The sequence below is a fragment of the Pimephales promelas genome, chromosome 25 (assembly GCF_988280905.1).
Source record: "Pimephales promelas chromosome 25, fPimPro1.hap1.1, whole genome shotgun sequence".
NCBI classification, from domain to species: domain Eukaryota; kingdom Metazoa; phylum Chordata; class Actinopteri; order Cypriniformes; family Leuciscidae; genus Pimephales; species Pimephales promelas.
The window spans coordinates 9,613,690-9,637,444 of NC_142793.1; the positions used below are offsets into that span (position 1 = coordinate 9,613,690).

Sequence of the window (23,755 nt, forward strand, 5' to 3'; positions counted from 1 at the left end):
TTCCTTAGGAAAAGTTGTGTAAATTCTATTTAAATTCTTTTACTATTGGAGTTAATGGGAATACAAAAACTATATTTGTTGTCATCTCCTGTACACCACTACAGAAGTTTACCCAACTATGAAAACCTTTATGCTTCAGAGAACCCAGGAAATGGTGAAAAAGGTCCGAACAAAACAACTGAATTTCACCCATGAAAATTTACCAAACAACAGTATGTGACTGTCATCAGAGGGAGGGTAAGTTATTTTGATTAAAGATTACAAGGGCAATGTTAAAGGGGGTTCATTTTAGTGACTTTAGCAGCATTTTATTTTAGGTGTAATATTTCTTTAAATGATCAGCTTTGTTCACGCTATCCCGCTGATCGGCCGAGTCCAGAACAGCTGACTAAAACGCTTCCTTGATGCCTTTAAGATTCATTAGCTGTCAGAGGCTGCACATTAACGCACAGAGCACTAGTGTGTGACACATCAACTAGTGAACCATGGCGGAAGGCAACCTGGCGTGTGTTTAGTGAGTATTTGTGTCTGCTAAAATGATGAATGCACTCGATGTATCCCCTCAAGACGCCACGTGAATGAATGTCGTTAAAGAAAACGTTAAATGTTGCACGACGTTAACCTAGCGCTGCTTGTTTAATTTATTGCACCGTGGTGGTTTAAATATTAACAGCCGCTTCTGCAAAATTCCATTTCCCTGCAATAGATTTCAATCGGTGAAGTCTTTACAACATGAATGAATATTTCAAGAAGTAAACTGAAATTCAAGATCACGTGAGTTCACGCTCACCGTGAACTCAATGAACCTGTGCAAGTAGATTGAAATAGTTTGAAACAAACAGATAAATTAATTTCACACACTATTGGGCTATTTTTAACTTTCCTGAAAAAAAGAAGGTTTTTTGCTATCTTGTGTGGGTATGGGTAGTTGTTAGGTTAGGGTTTTACAAGATGGTGGTCAAGGTGTTGCTAGGGTGTTTTCAGGTTGCTACATGTTTGTTATGGTGTTAGAAGGCAGTTTCCAAAGCATTTTTCTAGGTGGTTGCCAAGTTGTTAATGCTGTTGCATATGAGTGATTTACCATATTGTTATAAGGTTTCCATAGGGGGTCGCTAGGTATTAGTTATGGTGTAACTAGGTGGTTGCTAGGTTGTTGCTATGCCCTTTCCAGGTCATTTATGTAGGTTTATTTGGGGGGGTTGCTAGGTGATGCCTATTTTATGGTGTTACTATGCGGTTGCCAGGTAGTTGTTACACGGCCATACTTGCCCACCGCCCCCACGGTTGTTTCATAGTTTATTCATGTTCACAGCACAAACTGAGAGTGTATAACTTTATTTAATATTTAATGTGTTTGTTCAAATTCCCAAGCTTATGTATACGTAATAGTAGTAGTGATACTGGCCTTATAGCAAACCTTCTGTACTGATCCTACTGTTACCCTGTTTTGTTTAACCTATCGTATCTTTTACAAGGGCATGACCCAATAAATATAAAGTATGCCCCATAGTGCTCAAAGATAATTCAAAACTACTGAATGTCCATCTATTTACAAGTCAGAAACCATGGTTACATAATTAGAAAGCCTTCCTCACATTACTGGTTGATTAGGAACTGACAATTAGATCACTTTGTGGAGCACTGAAGAAACACAATCTCGTCTTTATGTGGTGCTCCTGCGCTGGGATGTGGAGTGAAATTGATTTCATTATGAAATTAGGCCCACAATGTAAAAAGGAAAAGAAAAAACAACAACAAAAAAGAAAAGAAATTTGAGGCATTAATCTTTAAACCAAGCGGAAGAGCAAAAAAAAAAAAAAAAAAAAAAAACATGGCGGTTTGAGTTTGCTCGGTTCAGGGAAGTGACCCCCTTTTGCTTCCTTTCAGACGGGAGTAATTAGAGGAGTTGTTGCTTGTACAGGAATGCCTGGCCATGCTCTTCTCAATAAAACTGGCATTGGCCTTTCTGGCCAGGCCAAGACCTGTCCAACGCCGCTGCCAATCCACTTTCAATAGTTGGCTGAAACTCCAATGCATCCCGTGCATCCAACCAACCACAAGTAACGCTTCTCAGAGGTTGCGCTTTGGCCAAGTCTTATCAGTGGCCAGAGCCTCTATGCCACAGCCTCAAGTTGACAGAAAGTGTGATGATTCATGCTGCCCTTACCCGATCGCACTAAATGCGTCTTTATAGCACGCATGTCTATTGTCGTGTAATTTATACGCTAAAGTGAGTTTTTACGTGCATATGATACGCATTGGTTAGGGTAGGTTTAGGTGTGGGGTGGGGTGCGTGTGTATTATGCTTGGTTCAGATTACACGATTTCTTTTTTTTGTCCGTTACGATAGTCACTGTGTCAGATTTACGCGATTTTGACTTCTAAAATCTTGTCGTGTCGTGGACAAGACGCATGTCAGACTTTACGTTGCTTCCTGACCAGTCATTGCATGCCGTCTTTAACGGCGTACATGATGTCATCGAGATGGCGAAACTACTGTAGTAGCGAGTGACTTCCGGAAACGAACGTAAACAAACGATGGATGAAGCGGTGAGTGTTGTATTGGCTGTCCTGTGTTCAGAAAAAAGTAAAAAAGAAAGAAAACCCGACAATGGACACGTTCCTGGATTGCTCGAAGAGGACAGTATGGGCTGTCAATCCTCCAAAGAGAACTTGAGGTAGAATATTGTTTTCTTATATATTTTTACTTTTAGTTTTAACGTTTGCACCATTGTCTCTCTTTCGTCTCGCCATTTTTGAAAGTTGTGTACGGAAAAGCTTCTGTGCTCCTATTGGTCAACCTCATACATGTGATGGAACCGTCGTGGACGACCGTTAAAAAAATTAAACATGCTTTTTGTCGTGATGACGTGAAGCATCGCAGACGCGACGTAGGTTTTTGCCCACTATGACACACTATACAAGATATTACAATCGAATCTTGCGTCCCGACACCCGTTGCCGTTTACGAATCCCCACAACACCCTACGTCAAACGGATCGTGCCAAAATGGGCTAAAATCGTGTAATCTGAACCAGGCCTTATATGTTTGGGTGGAATAAGTGGTGTGGGGTGTGTGTATATTACACCCAAAATGAACTGCGTATCAAATGCACACGAAAAACTGCTCCTTATAGGCACGTAATAACTCATTTTCGCGAATAAATTACACGACAATACACGATGCGTGTTATAGAAATGCATTTACGTGAGAACAGGCTGGCTGCCCATATGCGTGCATTCTGTTTGTTTTCCATACAAAGAACTGGTGCAACTTTTTATACTTGAAGGCAGCCTTCCAACTACTATGACGAATGGAAAAATTGGTCCACTAGCTCTTCTATGGGGACATGTCACTTTCACAGGTACATTGAGCGTAGTATGCACCTGTGTGATAAACAGGTGTGGAATACTTCTAGTAACCTAATCAGCAGTTTTAAATCTGAATGTGCTGCAAAAAAGAACTTGCTGAGCAGGTGAGTTTTTCTCCAGTGGAAAGAGAGGTAGTGGAATTTAATAAAAAAAATCTCAAGAAAAAAACATGCAATCAAATAGTATGTAAAGCAATTCCACCATCTTTCTGTCAATGTAAAAATGTTACCAAAGATTCTGCAAATATTTTTAGTTGTAGTGTGTACACTGTACCGTTTTAAAAAAAAGTATATTATGCGCAACAAGGCTGCATTCATTTTTATAAAAATAGAAAGTAAAAATATTTATATTGTTAAATATTAGTTAAATAAATTTTTTCTATTTTAATATATTTAAAAATGTAATCTATTCCTGTTATTAAAGCTGAATTTTCAGCATCATTACTCCAGTCTTAAATGTCACATGATCCTTTAGAAATCATTCTAATATGATGATTTGCTGCTCAAGAAATATTTCTTAATATTATCGAAACGATTTCCCTGCTTACTATTTTTTCGAAAGCCATTATTCAGCTACACAAATAGTTTTGTTGACTAATGTTCCAACAGGTTTTAGGTTTTAGTCGCTTTTGTTACTGCATTATTGTAATTATTTTTGAAACAACAAAAAAAAAAACGTTGAGAATTTGATTTGACTTGAACTTAATGTTTAATGTTAGAAGATAAAATTGTGTTGTACTGTATGTGTAACATGAATTTACAAAAAACCTAAATGCAGAGAGTATACTTTGGCTCCTCATTTCATAAGTCCACTACACCACTGATGTTAATCTAGCGCTAACCTAAAATTCAACCACAAGATTAGTTATCGTCTACCTGCCATGCTGTGGTTAAATAACCGGGAATTGTTTTGATACGAGAAATGAAATGTAGGTGAACATGCCAAACATGGTCAAAATATTTACAGTAACCATAGTTTTGGCCACCAACACAAAAACACTATGATTAAAAATGATGCTGTGGAAATACGAAACTAACCACAATCAAAATACCAGCCGCGAATGAAGGATCTATATGGGTTCTGGAAAAGAAAAAAATAAGTGGAGTACAAAGCGTCACTCATGAAATCGAAACATTTCTTGTCATGGCCGACAGTGTGTGACAGCTATATGAGCTAGCTATGTTTACAAGTCCACTTTAATGCAACTACTGAAGGTTATACTGTACAGTGGCTCGACGCCAGGGCTGCAAGGTCACAGAGCAACACGTGCGATTCCAGAGACATCACCAACTGGTTTATAGTCTAACCATTACCCTGATAAACAGGTGAGATGAAAGGGTAGATCACAATAGAGTTATTGTGCAAAGCTACAAAAACTTGAGCGATTGTAATTCAAGAAATATTTTGCAACTTTTAGCGGGAACTAGATACTGCCTGATTGTTAGGAAGGCATTCATTTTTATTTTGCTCAGTTTGTTTGCTTGAACTGTAAGATGAATAGCATTTTTGGTGCCCATATACTGACCCCAGAAGAGCATTGTATTGCTCAGAGTTTGCTCATTCATCGCTCCAGAGAATTCATTTGGCTCTCAGATGTGTTAAATTTTTAAGTATGAACTTTGTCCCAGATGTTTCTTCTAAAATAGGGGAAATAAAAACCCACACATGAGACAATTGTTGGCATACAGGAAGACATTTGGTCTTGTGAGAACATGATGAGAAATGCTACTGAGTTCATTTTGAATTCTTTGTCTTTTGTTCGCAGACTTGGTGAATTTGAAAATAGTTTGAATCTCCCAATGAGATGCCAGTTGAATATAGTTGTTTCTTAAAAAAACGAAAACAAAAAAACAAAGCAAGGCTCCATTTGGTTTCTTCATATTCTGGAGAAGCAATGATATATTAAAGTTGTTTTTATGGAAGATGCTGATAAGTTAATTAATCAGCTAGCAGAGTCTAGTATTATGCACCACATTCTAAATTAATCTAGATTAAATTGGATTGAATATCAACATGCCTCTTGAGCTGTGAAGGGTACCGTAGTGATTGGTATCTGTTCTGATTGTGTGCATAACCTTGGCCAGTTGGCAGCAAACGGATTCATTAAGTGGACAAAATAAAGTTGATAAGGTAGTCAGCCAATCTGTTATGATTGTACAGAAACTTAGAGTATCCAGTAACTTTCTAAAAGCTTTTTTTTTTTATCTTTCAATGACGGTGTAAAGATATTAGATAAATACAAAAAGAGTTGTGTAACTCTGTTTAAGGTCATGAAATGTTTAAAACAAAACTGTAAGATAGATATTATGGCTGTTTCCTCTACTTTACCAGCATAGCAATGAGTAGTAAAATGGTATTTTAAAATGTCTTAGCTCAGTTTAAATTGTCAGACCACAACTCATGTGGTCACTGGACGAGTCATTAATAATATTTGGTGCAACCAAGAACTTGTGCAAAACCTTACACATCTCTTTTATAGTTCCATGTCTGTGGTTTTCTTCTCTTCCCATATTTTTCCTCAGTCTCTTGACATTCAAGCCATTTTAATAACCATTTCAAAATTTAAGGAACTATAGTATGGAATGAAAAATCCATATGGAGTTCTGATTGACCTCCAGAGTCTATAGCCATGTTGCGTATATTAAGGGTGTCGCAATGTACAACGTGACTGTTGGGTAAGGAAGCTGGTTTGATTTGACCCGACAGAGAGGGATCTTTGAAAAAGATTGCAGCGAAAAAGATGAAAAAGATTTGCACTCATTCCTGTTGCGTGTCCTCAAACTGGTAACTCCTTACCATGCCCGGGTATGGTACGCTGATTTGTGCCCTGGCCTGCTTGAAGAGGTGGGATCTAATCAGTTAAAACAAGGTTACCCATTCAAAACTCTGTCAGATGTACCTGACTGTCATTCTAACTCAAAACAAGCCAATATCCATGTGTATAATCCTATGATGCTGTTTTTTTTGCCAAAACATTCAGCTCTTCACTTAGTTGGGTATTTATATAATGGACCACAAGAGGAAAAAAGGGAAGGATCATGTGTTTTTATTCTTTGTTGAGGGGATTCAGCTTTTTTTTAGTCTAGGGGGAGGGTCAAATTTTGTATTCATGAAAACGGCAACATTTCAAAGTGGCTGGATTTGATCTCCTGGCTCTGCCTCAGGTCTCCCAACCCGTTGCTTTACCTCGGCCCGTCGACCAGTGGGCTCTGCCTTGGCTTCTCGCTCCCTCGGCTCCACCTGGGAGCACCATCCACACGGCTCCACCGGGCTCCCTCATCCCTCTAGCTTCACTTTGGTAAGTCATCACTCTACCTAGGCCATGGACTTCTGCACCTTCTGCTGTGCCTACATATTGGCTCCATCGGACTCATTCGTCCCTCTGGCTTCGCCTCAGTCCTCCGGGCACCCTGGCTCCACCTCAGCTGCTCATCACGTCTCCATGGTCTACTTGGCTCTGTCTTGGTCTCCAGATCTCCTGGCTCCACCGCTGGAGGTCGGATTTCTGACTCTTCCCTTGCTCCAACCATTGGTTATGCTATGGGCCTTCGTCCTGGATAAAAAGGATCGCCAGCTGGCTTTTCCCTCCATTGTCTCTTCCATGATGGTTTCCCCTGACAGCCTATCTCCAACTCCACGTCTTCCTCCAGAGCACCCTGCCCTCCCTCTTTTTTTGGACTTTGCAGTTAACGACACAAGGACGTGCCTTCTGGGAGTATGTTAGTTTCGTTGTGTTTTGGTTTGGATTAGTTCTGTTCCAAGTTCCCAATCCTAGTTTTTGTCCATGGTTACTGATTATGTTACAGTATTTCTCACATCACTACTTAAATTTGCACAACAGTTAGTTCAACCTCCACAACATATAGTCATTTGTGCACATCATAGTAGCAGCTTCTCAATTGCTTTTGGACATGCATCAATTGCTTTCAAACAACTCTCTGCTGTTTTATAAAATTATATTTTGCTTATGTCATGCCAGTCAAAATTAACTGTACTATTTATTTGTTTTATCCTAAATTGAGCAATTTCTCTCAGGTGAACCTCAGCTTTCAATGATAAAAGGGGGTGTGTGACGCATTAGTTGCAATTTAATGATAAGCCACTTCGCTGCAATCACTCAGAGCAGAATCCCATAAACCCCCACTTTAGAAGCATATATGAACCAAGCAGGACATAGTGTTAGAGTACTTGCCTTGTCGAAGAGGGGTGAGGGTGCAGGGAGGAAGGGAAAGGGAACAAAACAGGGGAAGAGAAAGGAGAGGCCAAGTAGATAGGTGGATTCCTGATGAGATCAGTGCTACAATTGTGGATCATGTTGTCAATCACGGTCTTAAATGGCTGAGGCTGGTCGTTGGGAGAACCACTGTAAATTCAATTATTCAAAAATTTCGCCTGGGAACAGGTATGTATAAATGGACAGTAATTCAGCACTAAACAATCTGCTTTGTACTTCTGTCACTTGCAGTGGGACAAGAACTTGTATCTGTTTACTTTTTACATTTAGACGTACAGCTTTACTGCATCACACATTTTTAGTGCAGTATAGATTTGCCATATTTACTGTAATTTTACTCTGCACCACACAGGAGGTGCATTTGAATGGAACAGCGGCAGAGTAAAGGAGATCCGTTTTCTCGCTCCCTTTCTGTAATAAAGCATGTACTGGAGCTGGAGGCCAGGGAACAGCTGCACACATTCATATACATTGATGAGGCGGGTTTAAATCTGGCAAATGGTAGAAGACGTGGAAGGAATCACATTGGAAAGAACAACCATTGATGTCCCATGTGTGTAGCCATCTCAGAAAACAGCGTCCTCATCCATATCCCCTGTCTTGGTTCATACAACATCTGCTGACTTTTTTTTAGACGCTCTTTGCAGGGATATAGACCCCTTTTCAGTTGGTAAACATGGTGACATTTTTTTGTGGGCGGAGCTTAGGTGGAGGCAGAAAGATCCCTCTGGCCGCTTCACTAACGCTAGTTGGCAAGTATTGTTAGCTTGTTTTTTAACAATGACTGGAGAAAATCCGATTTTATCTTAATGTGTAAGGTCAATCAGTGTCCAGGACCGCGATTGTTATTTCCAAAAGTTATCTTTAACGGACGGAACCAGATTGGCCGACCCGTAGCCGCCTACACATTCACTCAATGCATGGATGATTTGACGGGATTAACGTACGTTACCTCGGTTGAGTGGCCTGACTTCTACACCTACCTTATAGAGAACCCGATTGTAAATAGAAACTGAGGGCATATAAATCTTTAGATGCCTATAACTATATGGTCCTGTACAAGACTTGTGTGTATGATCGGCAGTTCTGCCGAGCCAGCGCCGAGACCACGACAATGTAAAGAGTGACATTACAGTACGATTTTAATGATGTGAATATTTTCTAGAAATAAAAATTCCAGATACAGCATATTAATTTTTCATCAATTCTTGCACCAAACAACACAACAAGATGACATTTAATAATAGTAACACTAATTTAAGCTCCTTATTATGTAGCCGAATCTGTGCTGGTTTGTATTGGCCGCCTCCAGTTTTCACTTTGTTTTGCCTCCAGCTAGCGCCGTGACGTAACTGTGACGTCGGCGCAAAAGGGGTCTATAATCCCTGAGAATGAGAGGGGTCTAACTGGAGACCATCTGAACAAGCATGTTGTTTGGGATAATGTGCGTTTTCACCACTCCGATGTCGTCAGACAGTGGTTTGCAGCACATGATAGGATGTTGGTGGATTATCTCCCTCCCTACTCACCATTCCTAAGTCCAATAGAGGAGTTTTTCCTCTTCCTGGAGGTGGAAGGTATATGACCGGCATCCACATACCCAAATGGCCCTGCTAGCGGCCATGGATGCAGCATGTGTTGACATCACAGCAGAGTCCTTGCAGAGGGTAGAACGAGATACTTTCCTCGCTGCAATGCAAGAGATGATATTCGCTGTGATGTAGATGAAGCTATGTGGCCAGACAGAGAGGAACGTCTGGATGTGCATGAATGATTTACAATACCATTTATGTTGTATGTTCAGTTCCAATCAGTGATGCGCGGGTCAATGTATAAACAACCCGCAACCGACCGACGTTTTCAACTACCCGCCCGCAACTCGGACCGCAAAAAAAAAGTAAAAAAAATATTGTACCCGACCCGCTTCCTGACCGCATTTTTTAAAAGTAGTAAATGCTCATCGGAGCGTTATTGGGACATCTCGTGTAACAACACAGCATCGCAAGAAGACGTAGCCTACATATAACAATGGCAAAGCCAGCACTTTGGTCATCATCTTTCATTATTTCAGCAAATGTCTCCCACACTTTTACTCTTTCTATTTGTGTATTTGCGGAGCTTCCACTCCACAGTCTTCACCTTTCTCTTGCCGCCTCCATCTCTCTGCTGTAGTGATCACATGGCCGGTTCGTCTACGAATCGTTCTTTTGAACCGGTTCTTTTTAGTGAACCGGTCGAACCAGTGCACTAAATAGAACTGAATCGTTCGAAACAGTTGGCGTCTTGCGTCAGCGCTGATCCACAAGTTACTAAGGTTACTCACTTTCAGTTTCAGACATGCCTGACAGTCCCTCCGAAACGAAATAAATCAATATCCCGAATTATATTTTACTCCAGTAACTCCAACAGTTCACTGAACCGAGACATGTTGGTGCCACTGTTGAGAGAAGTGATGAGCACGAGCAGCTGATACTGCGCATACTGCGTACTACCGAACGCACAGGGACAGCGGCAGTTTCGTGCCAGTTATTCAGCCAATAATGTGTAGGGCTGTAGGCTATATTTCATAAAAAATTGTGTCTAGTACTATATTAATACAAATGTTTAATTGGCATCTTTTTTTCAAACGACCCGACCGACCGCGACCCGAATATCATTAAAAACATTTTTGGATGACCCGTAACTGCGGGTAACCGCGGGTGACCGCAGGCACCCGCTCATTTCGGATCAAACCGCGCATCACTGGTTCCAATATGTACTGCAATATTGTTTACATTTGTGCACAGCTCTACCCAAACTCTAGGGAGTTTATGTTTGTTGTAAATAAGGTGTATTTTTTTTCTTTTCCACAATGCTGTGAACAAATTAGAATTGCAAAGAGCATATGCAGTAAAAATGTAAAACATACGTTATTCAGTGTCTTGTACTCCGTTACTTCACTAAATAATGTGTAACTTTGCAAATAGTATATAGTGCTGTCTTGAGCATTCCAAGATCTGACTTTTTGCAATGGAAAACTTTAACAGACTAAACTGTCATAATGAAAACATGACAAAGCCCTTTGACTGACTATCTTGTTCATAAACGGTGGTGTCAGGATTTTTATCTTGATGACACTGACATTTTAATTGACATGAATACTTGTTTTTGAGGAATGAGCAAGTGACAAACTTTTGCGGGTTATCAACTAGGGTTTGCAGTGCAACAAGGTTTAATTATTTTGAGAACTGCATTAACTGTTGAGCAAATGTAAAAAGTGATTTGAGAAATTCACCAAAGTGACTGTGAAAAACTGTAAATGCCTGTCTCTAGTTTATTTAATTAGTTTTTCTGCATATATAATGTCCTCAGTTTGTTCACTTCTTTGTCATGTGGTGTTTTTTCCTGCCACGTTTTTGCTCCTGTGATTTCTGCTATTTGGATTATCTTAGCTGTTTTTGGTGTTGGCAAAACTGTTTAGATCCTTCTTCTCTTTATTGCCTGTTCCGACAGGACAGCATCACCACACCATTACTGTAACCATGTTATATTGTGGTGGAAATGTGGGATATTCATTATATAAAATCTTGTTATTTTGTTAATGTAATGTACAGTTAATGTAATGTCCACCGCAGGAACTTTGCCCAGGAACTTTGGGGTGGTACTTGGTGGGTTTACACCGCAGGAACCAGGGTCTAAATGAAGATCCTGGTAAAAATCCCCCCAACCTTGTGCGCTGAACATGCTGATTGGTTCTTACCACTTGTTCTTTCTGCCCGATGGCGTGCGTTCGCCCCATCCATCTCACGGTCAATGTCCGCTGATAACAAACGTCTGCTTTTATATCTAGCATAACGAGCTTTCTGAATACGCTTTGGTTGCTCGTCTCTTTTCTGCCATTTTATTAATTACCTCGTTAGTAAACCGATCACACACAAAAGCAGCACAGCTGGAATCTCCTCCATACAAAACTCAAAACAAACGCGCAGACTGGGAGGAGCAGTCGCACTTAGTTCAGCGTCACTACATAATCTTCCCGCCCTGGGCCGGTAATTTTAGTCCCCGGTGTAAATGCAGTAAGCAAGCGATCTGGGGCGAAAAAAGTTCCTGGGACAAATAGTTCTTGGTAATTGCGTTGGAAACGTGGCTTGATGCTATATAGCACTTTTGCCCCCCCAGTACTCTCTGGTCTTGTACAGCTCTCTTGGTTTTGACCATCTGATCTGGGTCTGGTTTTGGAGTCTGGATTGTCTCTGTACACTGCTTGCCTGCTTTTACCGTCTTGCCTAAAACTTTGAGCTTGGATTTCTCTGATACCATCTGCCCCTTTTTTGATCTCTCTGTTTGTCTGACCTCGACTCTCGCCTCACTACTGTATAATGGACTGATCTGGATCTATTTTTTTAAAATAAATTTACATCCCAACCACACTGGTGCTACAAAATCAGGTACCAAATCTTTTGGTGGCACCAAAAGATTGGCACCAGTGCCACAAAGATTGGGACCAGTGACACCAGTGCCATGCTCTCAGATGTTTGTCTGGATTGCTAAAAAGCAATGTAAACTATATAATAATATCCTTTAAAAGACGTCCTTCCCCTGTGCTGGTCCTTCTGTAATGCAAATTGAGGGCTACGATATGAGGGCAACACTTTCTGCCGGATCTATCCCAGTGGGCCTCCCTTCCCTCATCACGCACGGTGGACTTCCCGGCTGAGTTTGACTTTGCGCTGCATGGCACACCTGATTTCTCTTTCAGGGCTCTGGATGAGGATGAGCTGTCGATAACAACATCTTAGGGTGCCTTCTGACTTGGAAGACTAGGCCTGGTTTCCACTCTTAAATGTGGTGTCCCAGTATACGTCTGACACAGAGTTGTCGACCATGATTGAATGATTGGTGTCTGGGTTCTGAGCCATACCCTTTCTTCCCAGAAGTGCATGAGGAAAGGTACCTTTTACTGACCGGTCCCACTTCACAAACTCTTGATGGAGGTTCCCCCAGGGGGAGCAATTTCAGACACTCTTGAGACATATGGCGTCCTTGGCGGTGGTAACACTGTTCGGGTTTATGCTTACGAGACTGCTTTAGAATGCCGCCGTGGTATGTTTTGGCCCTGGACTTGAGTGGAGTAATTTCTTGGTGGAGGAATTCAAGCCAGGCCCAGTACTCATGATGCATGCCCTTCCAGGTCAGCTTACTGTATATACTTGGGCCAGATGCTCGGTTTGTAGTAATTCCCTGATGGTAGTCCAATGTGATGATGTATATCCAAAATCTCTGCCACCAGTTTCTGCACTTGTAGAAGTCCCTCCCTTTTCATGTAGGACTTCTTTCAATGTGTGGTACTTTCTACATTTACATTTATATTTATTAATTTAGCAGACGCTTTTGTCCAAAGCGACTTAAAATGAGAACAATAGGAGCAGTTAAACTAGCAGTAGGACAACAATATGCAAGTACTATGACCCCTCTCAATATAATCTAACACAGTCCATGAGCATTTTTTATATAGATAGAGTAGAAGAGAAAGTGTTAGTGTGACTGGATCAAGTGCTGTTGAAAAAGAAGCATCTTCTTTTAGCTCTGGTTGAGTTGGGCAGATCACCAGCAGGGAACAGATGTGATAAAGGTCAGAGAAAGAGTTTTTGTGCTTCTGATGACATTCGCTTGCAGAGCGCAAGTTTCTGGATGGCACAAGTCTGAAGTAAAGAGTTTAGGTAAAAGGGAGCTGTGCCCGTGGTTTTACTGTAGGCCATCGTCAGTGACTTGACTTTAATGCGAGTGGCAACTTGCAACCAGTGTACTGGCTGCAGATAAAGTCCTAATTGTTGGTGATTTTAATATACATGTAGATACCGAAAAAACATGGGCAGATTAAAGACATTCTGCACTCTATTGGAGTTAGACAACATGCGTCAGGACCTACTCATTGTTTCACTCGCAATTATACTCTAGATCTAATATTATCACATGGAATCAATGTTGAGTGAGAGTGAGATCAGATCAGTATATGGTCTCATTTATAGTTAATTTAGCCAAGGCTGCAAAGCCAACTCCATGTTACAAATATGTTAGATCTATCACATGTGCTACTAAAGATTGCGGATCTCCTGTTGCGGATCAATCACGTTGTGTCGTGGGGTGTGAACAGCTCAACAACTTGAGCACTCCTGATTTCACCGAGGGCAAGTCATGTAGTGTGAACAGCACAGTTCAGCCCGACGTTTTAAAATCATGTAGCGTGAACGAGGCTTAAACTGTTTCACACGGATTGTGATTAGGTTTCTTTACAAGTTTTGTTTTTATTTGATCAGAAACTGCCACTTTGAATAATGAATGATCATCATTAAAGTAAAGGTTTAAAATTATAGTCTGATTCATCTTTTATTTGCAGCGTTACCAGCAGTGTTGTAGTCGAGACCACCTCACTCGAGTCCGAGTCGAGACCGAGACCAGAGAGAGTCGAGTCCGAGTCGAGTCCGAGTCAAGACCGAGTCCATAGAGAGTCGAGTCCGAGTCAAGACCGAGTCCATGGAGAGTCGAGTCCGAGTCGAGACCGAGACCAGTGAGGGTTGATTACCTAATTTACTTTTATTTACTTAGAGAAATTCTTTTTTTTTTACTGAATTTATTTAGAGTTTAAAAAATATGATCAGTTTAAGGTAAAAAGGCCACATAGTAGGTGGTGTTAAAAGTCATTTTATTACAATTTGTCATGCGCAGTTGCGCACTAGAAAATCACCAATCACTGGGCGTGTCAATCAATTTAAAGAAATTAACATATATCACTGTAAAAAAATATTGATGGTTTAACTTAAAAAAGTAAGTAACCTGGTTGCCTTAAAATTTTAAGTTCATTGAACTGGAAAAAGTGAGTTAATACAATGAAGGGAATTAATTTAACCATCAGAAACTCAAAATTATATGTTATCTGAACTAAATAAATTATTTAAGTTGATTTGACAAAAGAAAAAATGTTGTGATTACAACACTGTAAAAAAATATTGTTGGTTTAACTTAAAAAAGTAAGTAACCTGGGTTGCCTTAAAATTTGATTGAACTGGAAAAAGTGAGTTAATACAATGAATTAGATTAATTTAACCATCAGAAACTCAAAATAATAAGTTATTTCAACTAAATAAATTATTATAAAGTTGATTTGACAAAAGAAAATATGTTGTGATAACAAATCTTGAAAATATTTTTTACAGTGCAATCATGAAAAATATTTTGAATTGAACTCGAGTGGTACGAGTCAATTCCGAGTCCAAATGCACACGAGTCCATGACAAGACCATTAAAATATGGTCTCGAGACCGAGACGAGTCCGAGTCTCGAGTACTACAACACTGGTTACCAGCAAACATATCATAAAGAGGCATACACAGTTGTAAAACCATTCAACCTTTGCACAGCTAATGAAGAAATTTATTTTGCTTTAAATTTTCTCACAAACCACATTCACCCAATGATATTAAAAGTCTTCTTGACTTTTCATTGAGCTTTCAGTACCCAACGACAGTTGTGTTATTAAGCCAATCAATCCAAAATGTGACTGGTTTTTCAGGGCAGGTAAACATGTATTATTTCCTGCATTGCAGACAGACTGTGCGTGTGTACAGTTCATGTGGCGTATAATTTTGGGCCTTAAGTGAACATTTACTCGTCTCCACCAAACCTACGCTGTGTTATTTACTGCATGTTGGAGTAGGTCAGCCAGTGCTGTCGTAGATGGTATTAAATGTGAATGAAAACCAGACATTCAAAAACTGCTGATTCTTACACATCAGTCTCAGCATGCTTAACGTCAGTCAGTTTATCTCTGAGGGACAAGGGACGACAAAATCACAGTGGTCATTTCCTTCTTTTTTGCAAAGCACGTTGTTTTGTCCCATAGTATTGCTTAATGGTAAAACCTAACATTTAAACTCTAAAAGGCCAATTTTGTGTTTTCCTTAATTTACTTCTCTAAATACTTAGACAGCTCATTATAAACTCATTATAAAGCTCATTATATCTATCTATCCATCTATCCATCTATCCATCTATCTATCCATCTTTTCAGCACCTCCTTGCAATTCACAATTACAGTGCAGAATCAGTGTTAATAGTTTTTTTTAATCATTGCCTTAAACCATTCTGCAATTACAAACCTATTATATATCCTAACAATATGATAGGGGCCTATTTGAAGACATTTAAGCTGTATACACACTTTTATATTGTACATTTATTGATTTATGATGTCAATTTGATGGTTTCACAATAAGAGTTTTGACAAACTAAAGATCAGTAGAATGGAGAACTTTAGAAAATGGTGGCCATGGGTGGTAGCTCATTTTCGTGCGCAATTCATGATGATGATATCTGTATATTACACTTTTTTAAAATCTGGTGCTAATATTCGCATATTGGTTTTCAACCCCGTCTGCACATGTAGGTAACATTTAAACACTGTGTAAATGAGGTCGTATATTTAAAGGACCAATGCATAAATGCTTAAAGTGACAGGTCATTACTGGTAGTACAATGACGTATAACCTTAAAATGAACATCAGTGTCATATATTCCTATGGCGGGCTGTCAAAATTCACAACTTGAATCCAGGTCCCGGTGCGCAAGTGGTGCTGTTATAGTCATTATAGACTGTACCTTTAAAACCCATTAGAGGAAGGTTATGAAAATGAAACCGCTGCAAAGGCTAGCTTCATAAAGAGTTAATGTAGTTGCCAGTATATATGTGTGTGTTTTTTTTTTCTTACTTTAATTTGTCTTGAACATATTGTTTTATTGTGACGTGGATTCCAGTAACAAACCCGGAAAAAAAAAAATCATTTCGTGCATTTAGAAAATTTGTCCCCCACGAATTATGTTCAAAACAAGTAAAATCCATCCATAATGCACAACTATTTCTGTGAAAACATTACATTTTAATTTCAGCCAAAAAAAAATAAAATAATATCAGGCATGTTGAAAAAATGTTGGCCCTTCTGTGAAAACAATCAGTGGTAGCCAAGAAGAAAAACATATTACTCAGCGAATATCCTCACATTCTCAGGAGTCCTATCAGTTTTCCGTGTTTTCCTTTCCAAGACTGCACGGATAAGGGTGACTTGCTTTTGCACATCACTTTCTCGAAACGTTCGGCTCCACATTCCAGAGCGGCCAGAAGTTCCAGTAATGCCAGCGTCAGTCACCGTTTCCAAATCTGGAATTCAGAAAACATCATCCATGATCCCTCGCAGATTTCAGCAATTAAAGAATGTGAAGGAAATGAGGGGGAAAACAACTGGGGATAGCATAGAGGATCAGAGAAAATATGAGGAGAATTCTCGTTTTATATTTGTTTCGTAAATGTAGTATTCGGCAGGTGCCAAGAGAAACATATTAAGGTCATGGGTGGAGCAGATGAGCTCCAAACCGCTCTAGTATATCTCTAACTGGCAAAACACAGCATTTAAAGTCTGCTCTAAGATTCATTATTCATATTCTGTGTTTAGCTTTTATCAAATGGTTCAAGTAAATATTTGAGGTTTCCACGGTGTTATTTCTCATAACAAATGTAGCTCAGTTTTAAGTCATACTTACGTACAGTTCAAATGTGGGAACTGAAGGACCGTTTCGTTCTTCCTCTGAATTGTGATTTAACATTTCTTGAGGAAGCGAGGAACTGTATAAGGTGTCTTTGAAAAATAGTCTCTACCAGTCGATCTACGAACGCCGATCCAAGTGCGCTGAACTGTGCAGAATCTCATATGGTCCGTTGTTTCCGGAAGAAACACAAACACGAACCGTTTTCTTCTTTTCAATATGTACACGTAGCCTACTGTTCGCGCTCACCTTATCACCTTATTCACATCTCACCAGCGCACTTGGATCGGCGTTCGTAGATCGACTGGTGGGGGCTATTTTTCAAAGATGGCTTCTTCCTGTATTCGCAAAGTTGACCGTATGTATAAAATATCTTCTTATTAAACTGTATGAACACTGACAAAGTTCTCAATGCTTCGGTTTGAATGTAGGGACCCTTATTATGCCACCGTATTACTATGGGGGTATTTTGAGCCTTTTTAGTGGTAATAACAAGCGATTTTTATTGTTAGCGTTATAGGCTAAACTGTTTTTAGAGATAAAACTATTTACATTCAGCAATCATGAAAACAAATCTCAGATAACAGTTGACTAGGTAACAATGTGTAATTAGACCAAAGGTTCATTTTGCGCCGGAGTTGTCCTTTAACAACTGGCCGGAATTTTGAGATTGCAATAGACGTGAAGGACTATAATGCGTTAAGAGCTCGCTCAAGTACTGAAGAGCTAAACCATTCAGTACTTTGTAAGTAATCAGCAATATTTTAAAATGTATACAATGTTTAATAGGGAGCCAATGCAGTGTTGACAGAACCGCGCTATACTATGTTCATACTTCTTGGTTCTGCATGGTAAGAACTTGAGTATTTTGGACCAGCTGTAGTTTGTTTATGAAGTGTGCAGGGCAACCACCCATAAGAGTATTACAATAATCTAGCCTTGATGTCATGAACGCTTGAAGTAATTGTTCTGAATTTTTCATTGAGAGCTTATGACGCAATTTATATATATATATATATATATATATATATATATATATTTTGGATGCGATTAATCGCAATTAACTTTTGCACAGCCCTAATATATATATATATATATATATATATATATATATATATATATATATATATATATTAGGGCTCTGCAAAAGTTAATTGCGATTAATCGCATCCAAAATAAAAGTCTGTGTTTACATAATATATTTGTGTGTGCTGTATATAATTATTTTGTATATATAAATACCTATGCATGCATGTATATATTTAAGAATTATTTGCGCTTAAATTCTGTATATATTTATAAATACATAATCTATATTATATAAATATAAATATTTTATATATTAATAACATATTTTCTTAAATATATACATGCATGTGTGTGTATTTATATATACAAAATAATTATATACAGCACACACAAATATATTATGTAAACACAGACTTTTATTTTGGATGCGATTAATCGCAATTAACTTTTGCACAGCCCTAATATATATATATATATATATATATATATATATATATATATATATATATATATATATATATATATATATTTTTAAAGATGAAAAAAAATTTGGTTTCACTGAAATTTCTGGAATTATTCTGTCCAATAATTAGTATATATAATATATAATATAATAATTAGTATTTTTTTTTTTCAGAACTAAGTAGTAGGAAGTTGCTAGTCATCCAGTTTTTATATCAGCTATGCATTCAGTTAAATTTGTTCATCAGCATATCATCAGCATTACAGTGAAAACTAAGGCCGTGATTTCTAATGGTATCTCCCAAGGGTAGCATGTACAAAGTGAACAGCAATGGGTCTAGTACTGAGCCTTGTGGTACACCATACTGAACTTGTGATCGATAAGACATCTCTTCATTTACTGCTACAACTGATGAACTGAACAGTCAGATAAGTATGATTTAAACAATGCTAATGCATTTCTACTAATGCCAACATAATTTTCGAGTCTATTTAAAAGAATGTTGTGGTCGATGGTATCAAATGCAGCACTAAAATCGAGTAACACTAATAGAGAGATACAATCACGATTGAATGATAAGAGGAAATAATTTGTGACTCTAATGAGAGCTGTCTCAGTAATATGGTACGGTCTAAATCCTGACTGAACATCCTTGCAGTATAGTTGTGAAGACACTGCCTTTTCTAGTATCTTTGACAGAAAAGGTAGATTCGAGATCAGCCTGTAATTGACTAATTCTGTAAGGTTTAAAAAATTCTTCCTCTCCTATAGTACTGAATGAATGGAGTCTACTGTAGTAGACGGTTGCATAGTTATAATTTTGTGTCTGATATTGTCAATCAATCAATCAATCAACTTTTATTGCCCAAAACTTTTATTGCTTAAAAACTTCTGGGCTTAACTTTATTTTTCGTTAGTTTAGCCACTGTTTCAAATAAAGACCTTTTGTTTATTTTCTTCTAATAGAGTTGAAAAATGGCTTTGGCTTTTCCATTTTGGTCTAATTTTTGTTCAATAAATAATGACACGGTGTAATATGTTTAATTGTGTATTATATATACAGTATTATTAAGCTATTAGTGTAATCTGAGGCTGTAATGTAAGACCTGCCAAGGACCAGGTGATTTTTATTTTATCGTGATACATCAAACCATAGAGTTCAATTAGGGTGTCCTATCTTTTTCACATGACTACACATAAGCATTTATGAGAAACATTGCACAACCCACCTTTAACTATTGACATTGTGTTAATGTATTCAAACTACTGCTTCACATTAGGTTACGTAAAGAAACTCACCAATGGCGTTTGGCAATTTCAATTTCTAATACTTTTTATGTGTATTATATTAAAGGAGTTGTTCACTTTTAAAAAAAAAACTTTTGCTGATAATTTACCCCCATGTCATCCAAGATGTCCATGTCTTTCTTTCTTCAGTCGAAAAGAAATTAAGGTTTTTGATGGAAACATTCCAGGATTTTCTCCATATAATGGACTTCAATGGGAACCAAACGGTTCAAGGTCCAAATGAGAGTTTCAGTGCAAACTGTTCAAAGGGCTTTAAACGACACCAGACGATGAATAAGGGTCTTATCAAGCGAAACGATCGGTTATTTAATAAATAAATAAAAAAGTTTAAGTTTTATAAGCACAAATGCTCGCCTTACTGTGATGCGCGTTTGTGACTCTCCTATTCAAACTCGTTCATCAAAATGAACAAATCTTTTTTTGAGTCATGACTCGAAGGGTCCTAGATAAGATCCTTATTCATCGTCTGAAATCGTTTAAAGCCCTTTGAAGCTGCACTGAAACTGTCTTTTGGACCTTGAACCGTTTGGTTCCCAATGAAGTCCATTATATGGAGAAAATCCTGGATTTTTTTTTTTTTTTTTTTTTTTTTTTATCAAAAACCTTAATTTCTTTTCGACATCTTGGATGACATGGGCGTGAGTAAATTATCAGCAAATCTTTTTTTTAAAAGTGAACTACTCCTTTAAGCCATTAAGATTTTTTTTCTTTAAAGAAATGAATACCTTCATTTAGCAAGGAAGCAATAAATTAATCAAAAGTAAAGACATTTATATTGTTTTTTTTTAGTTCAAATTAATGCTGTTCTATTGAATTTTAGAAATTTCTAATAATCAGAGAATCTTGATAAAAAAAAGTACCACAGTTTCCCCAAAAGTATAGTAAAAGCAGAACAACATTGATAATAATAGTAATCGGAAATGTTTCTTGAGCAGCTAATCAAACAGAGTGATTTTTGAATAATAATCTCCTCAATAAGACTTCTTTCAAAAAACACAAAAAAAATCTTACCAGCCTCAAACTTTTGAACGGTATAAAGCTCAGTAGTGTCCATCCCAATTTGGTTTCATTGTATTGAAAATAGCAGCCGGGACATTATCGTAAAAACTTTCCTCCCCTTCCTAAAACCTCTCCTTTTTCACATTTTTGATAAGACCAAATTGGAAGACGAGACTCGAACCTGGGTCGCATCAGCTCCATACGTCAGGCACAAGGCTATGGCTTTTACCCCATTCATATTCTACAGAACAAATAGAACTGAATCCACATGATGGTGTGTAATGGATGTCAAAAATCTTTTACAATTTTTTACTGATAAAGTTCCCCAAAGTTATATCATGATTTTAGTTTTCCGCTCCCTTATTCCAGCGATAAAACCACTTGTTTTCCTGTCTTGACAGAAAACATTCTTGCCCTCCTGTGCTGACAATTGAAGGCCCATTACCCCTGTTACGAGGTCATAATTCAATCACTCTGTTATTGCACAACCTTGCCAGTCTTGCCTCTTGGCAAGCATGCCAGGGCTTGGATATTTCAACCAACAAAGACATCTCTGTGCCACTCCAAATCAAGAGAGGAGATTAAAGCAGGTATAGATTGAAAGTGTCCTGGCCCAGTGAAAGAAATGCAAACTGCACCGGTCCGTGGAAAATAATGAAGTAATGATATAAAGTGGCTCTTTTCTGCCATTCAACCCCCTCCCCCATCCAATCCTCACTGATGAATCAGCAACCGGCTATCATACAGGCCACCGGCCCAGTTCTGCAGTGGAATGTGACCTATGACATCAGTCAGTCTGTTTCAGAGAGGGCAAAGTCTGCGGTGGGCTCTCCAAATCTCCATTCGTCTTTTTAAATGGGAAAGCATGCTTTGAAGACTCGAGTTTCCTATATGAGTGACCTTTGACCGCTTTTTTTTCTTCCTCGTTTCATTGTCTGACACACAATCCAGGCGGCTGAAAAGGAGACAAAAGCTGGAGGAAAGGGGAAAATGCAGAAGAACAGAAAACCTGAGAACAGAGCTGAGACTAAGTAATCCCGTCTTTGGTCCTGGTTTCTTTAGACCGGGCTTAAGAGCCCTCTCTTTTCTGAGGAGATGATCTTCACATGACATTTTTATTATTAACCGCTTCTCACGACACCTGTCAAGAACTTGCGCACATTTCATCCTAAAATAAACAAAGATAAACTAAAATAAATAATTTCTGATGATTTAAATGAAACAAATTGAAAGTTTCACTACTTGTACACTAATGAGAATCTGATAAAACTAATGACATTATACATCCAGATGCATTATATACGAATTCGTCATGCAAATAAAGACACAATGCCAAAAAATCGTAATTAAAACAGGCTTAATTTTTTTTTGTATATAATTTCTATAATTGAGTATCATTTCCTTTCTTTAATTCTGTTTTGGTGAAATGTACAGTACGGAAGCAGAAGCACATTTCTACTTTAGAGTAAATAATAAAAAGGTAATTGTGACTATTTCTTGTAATTGTTTCTTCTCTTAATTTTAATTTAAATGAGTAGTTCACTTTTGAAAAAAAAAAAAAACTCACCCCCATGTCATCCAAGATGTCCATGTCTTTCTTTCTTCAGTCAAAAAGAAATTAAGGTTTTTGATAAACGACTTTAATGGGAACCAAACGGTTCAAGGTCCAAGAGACAGTTTCAGTGCAAACTGCAAAACTGCAAGCGAAACGATCGCTCATTTAATAAATAAATAACAAGGTTTAAGTTTTATAAGTTCAAATGCTCGCCTTGCTCTGTTCTGTGATGCGCGTTCGTGACTGTCCTGTTTGAACCCGTTCATCAAAATGAACGAATCTTTTTCTGAGTCATTTGGTTGATTCAACAAACGAAACGAACAAATTGACTCGGAAAAAGATTTGTTCATTTGAGTTCAAACAGGAGAGTCACAAACGTGCGTCACAGAACAGAGCAAGGCGACCATTTGTACTTATAAAACTTAAACTTTGTTTTTTATTTTTTAAATGAGCGATCGTTTCACTTGATAAGACCCTTATTCATCGTCTGGAATCATTTAAAGCCCTTTGAACAGTTTGCAGTTTGCACTGAAACTGTCTTTTGTACCTTGAACCGTTTGGTTCCCAATGAAGTCCATTATATGGAGAAAAATCCTGGAATGTTTTCATCAAAAACCTTAATTTCTTTTTCGACTGAAGAAAGAAAGACATGGACATCTTGGATGACATGGGGGTGAGTAAATTATCAGCAAAGGTTTTTTCAAAAGTGAACTACTCCTTTAATTTTGTACACTTGCAATTTCACATCACACAATTACGACTTCATTTGGAACAATTGTAGCTTGACTTTTAGTAATTTTGACTTTATATCTCACAATTGCAACATTTTTTGTTTCTCATAATTTAGACTTTATATCTGACAATTACAACTTCATATCATACAATTACAAGTTTATTTTTCACAATTGTAATTTTCCTTTTTGTATTTGTGACTTTCTATCGCACAATGGGGCATATTTTTTCAAATTTCAGTCAATTTATTATAATAAATGTTATTCAGAATGAAGCAGAATGGAAACTTTTATAGAAATGTGACCTGGAAATAAATGTTGTCCAATTATGCCCTGAGGATGGTTGTATTACCGAAAGCTTGGCATTAAATTTTGTTTTAAGGACTCAAGTGTGCAGACAATTTATTTATTTTTTTGGGTTGTCAACTGGTATCTGTCTGGCACCTTGTTTGCCGTGAGTGCGGTGAAACTCTCTCATAGTAAAAAAAAAA

General features: G+C 38.1%; 1 long non-coding RNA gene across 1 annotated transcript in view; it reads left to right on the forward strand.

Annotated features, from left to right (window-relative positions):
• Positions 1–378: 378 nt before the first annotated feature.
• The window catches only part of LOC120473341 (uncharacterized), a 70,311-nt gene continuing 46,934 nt past the window's right edge, over positions 379–23,755 (forward strand). Inside the window, exon 1 of the long non-coding RNA XR_005621575.2 lies at positions 379–514. This is a non-coding gene — a long non-coding RNA (uncharacterized LOC120473341). The remainder of the gene's footprint in view (positions 515–23,755) is intronic.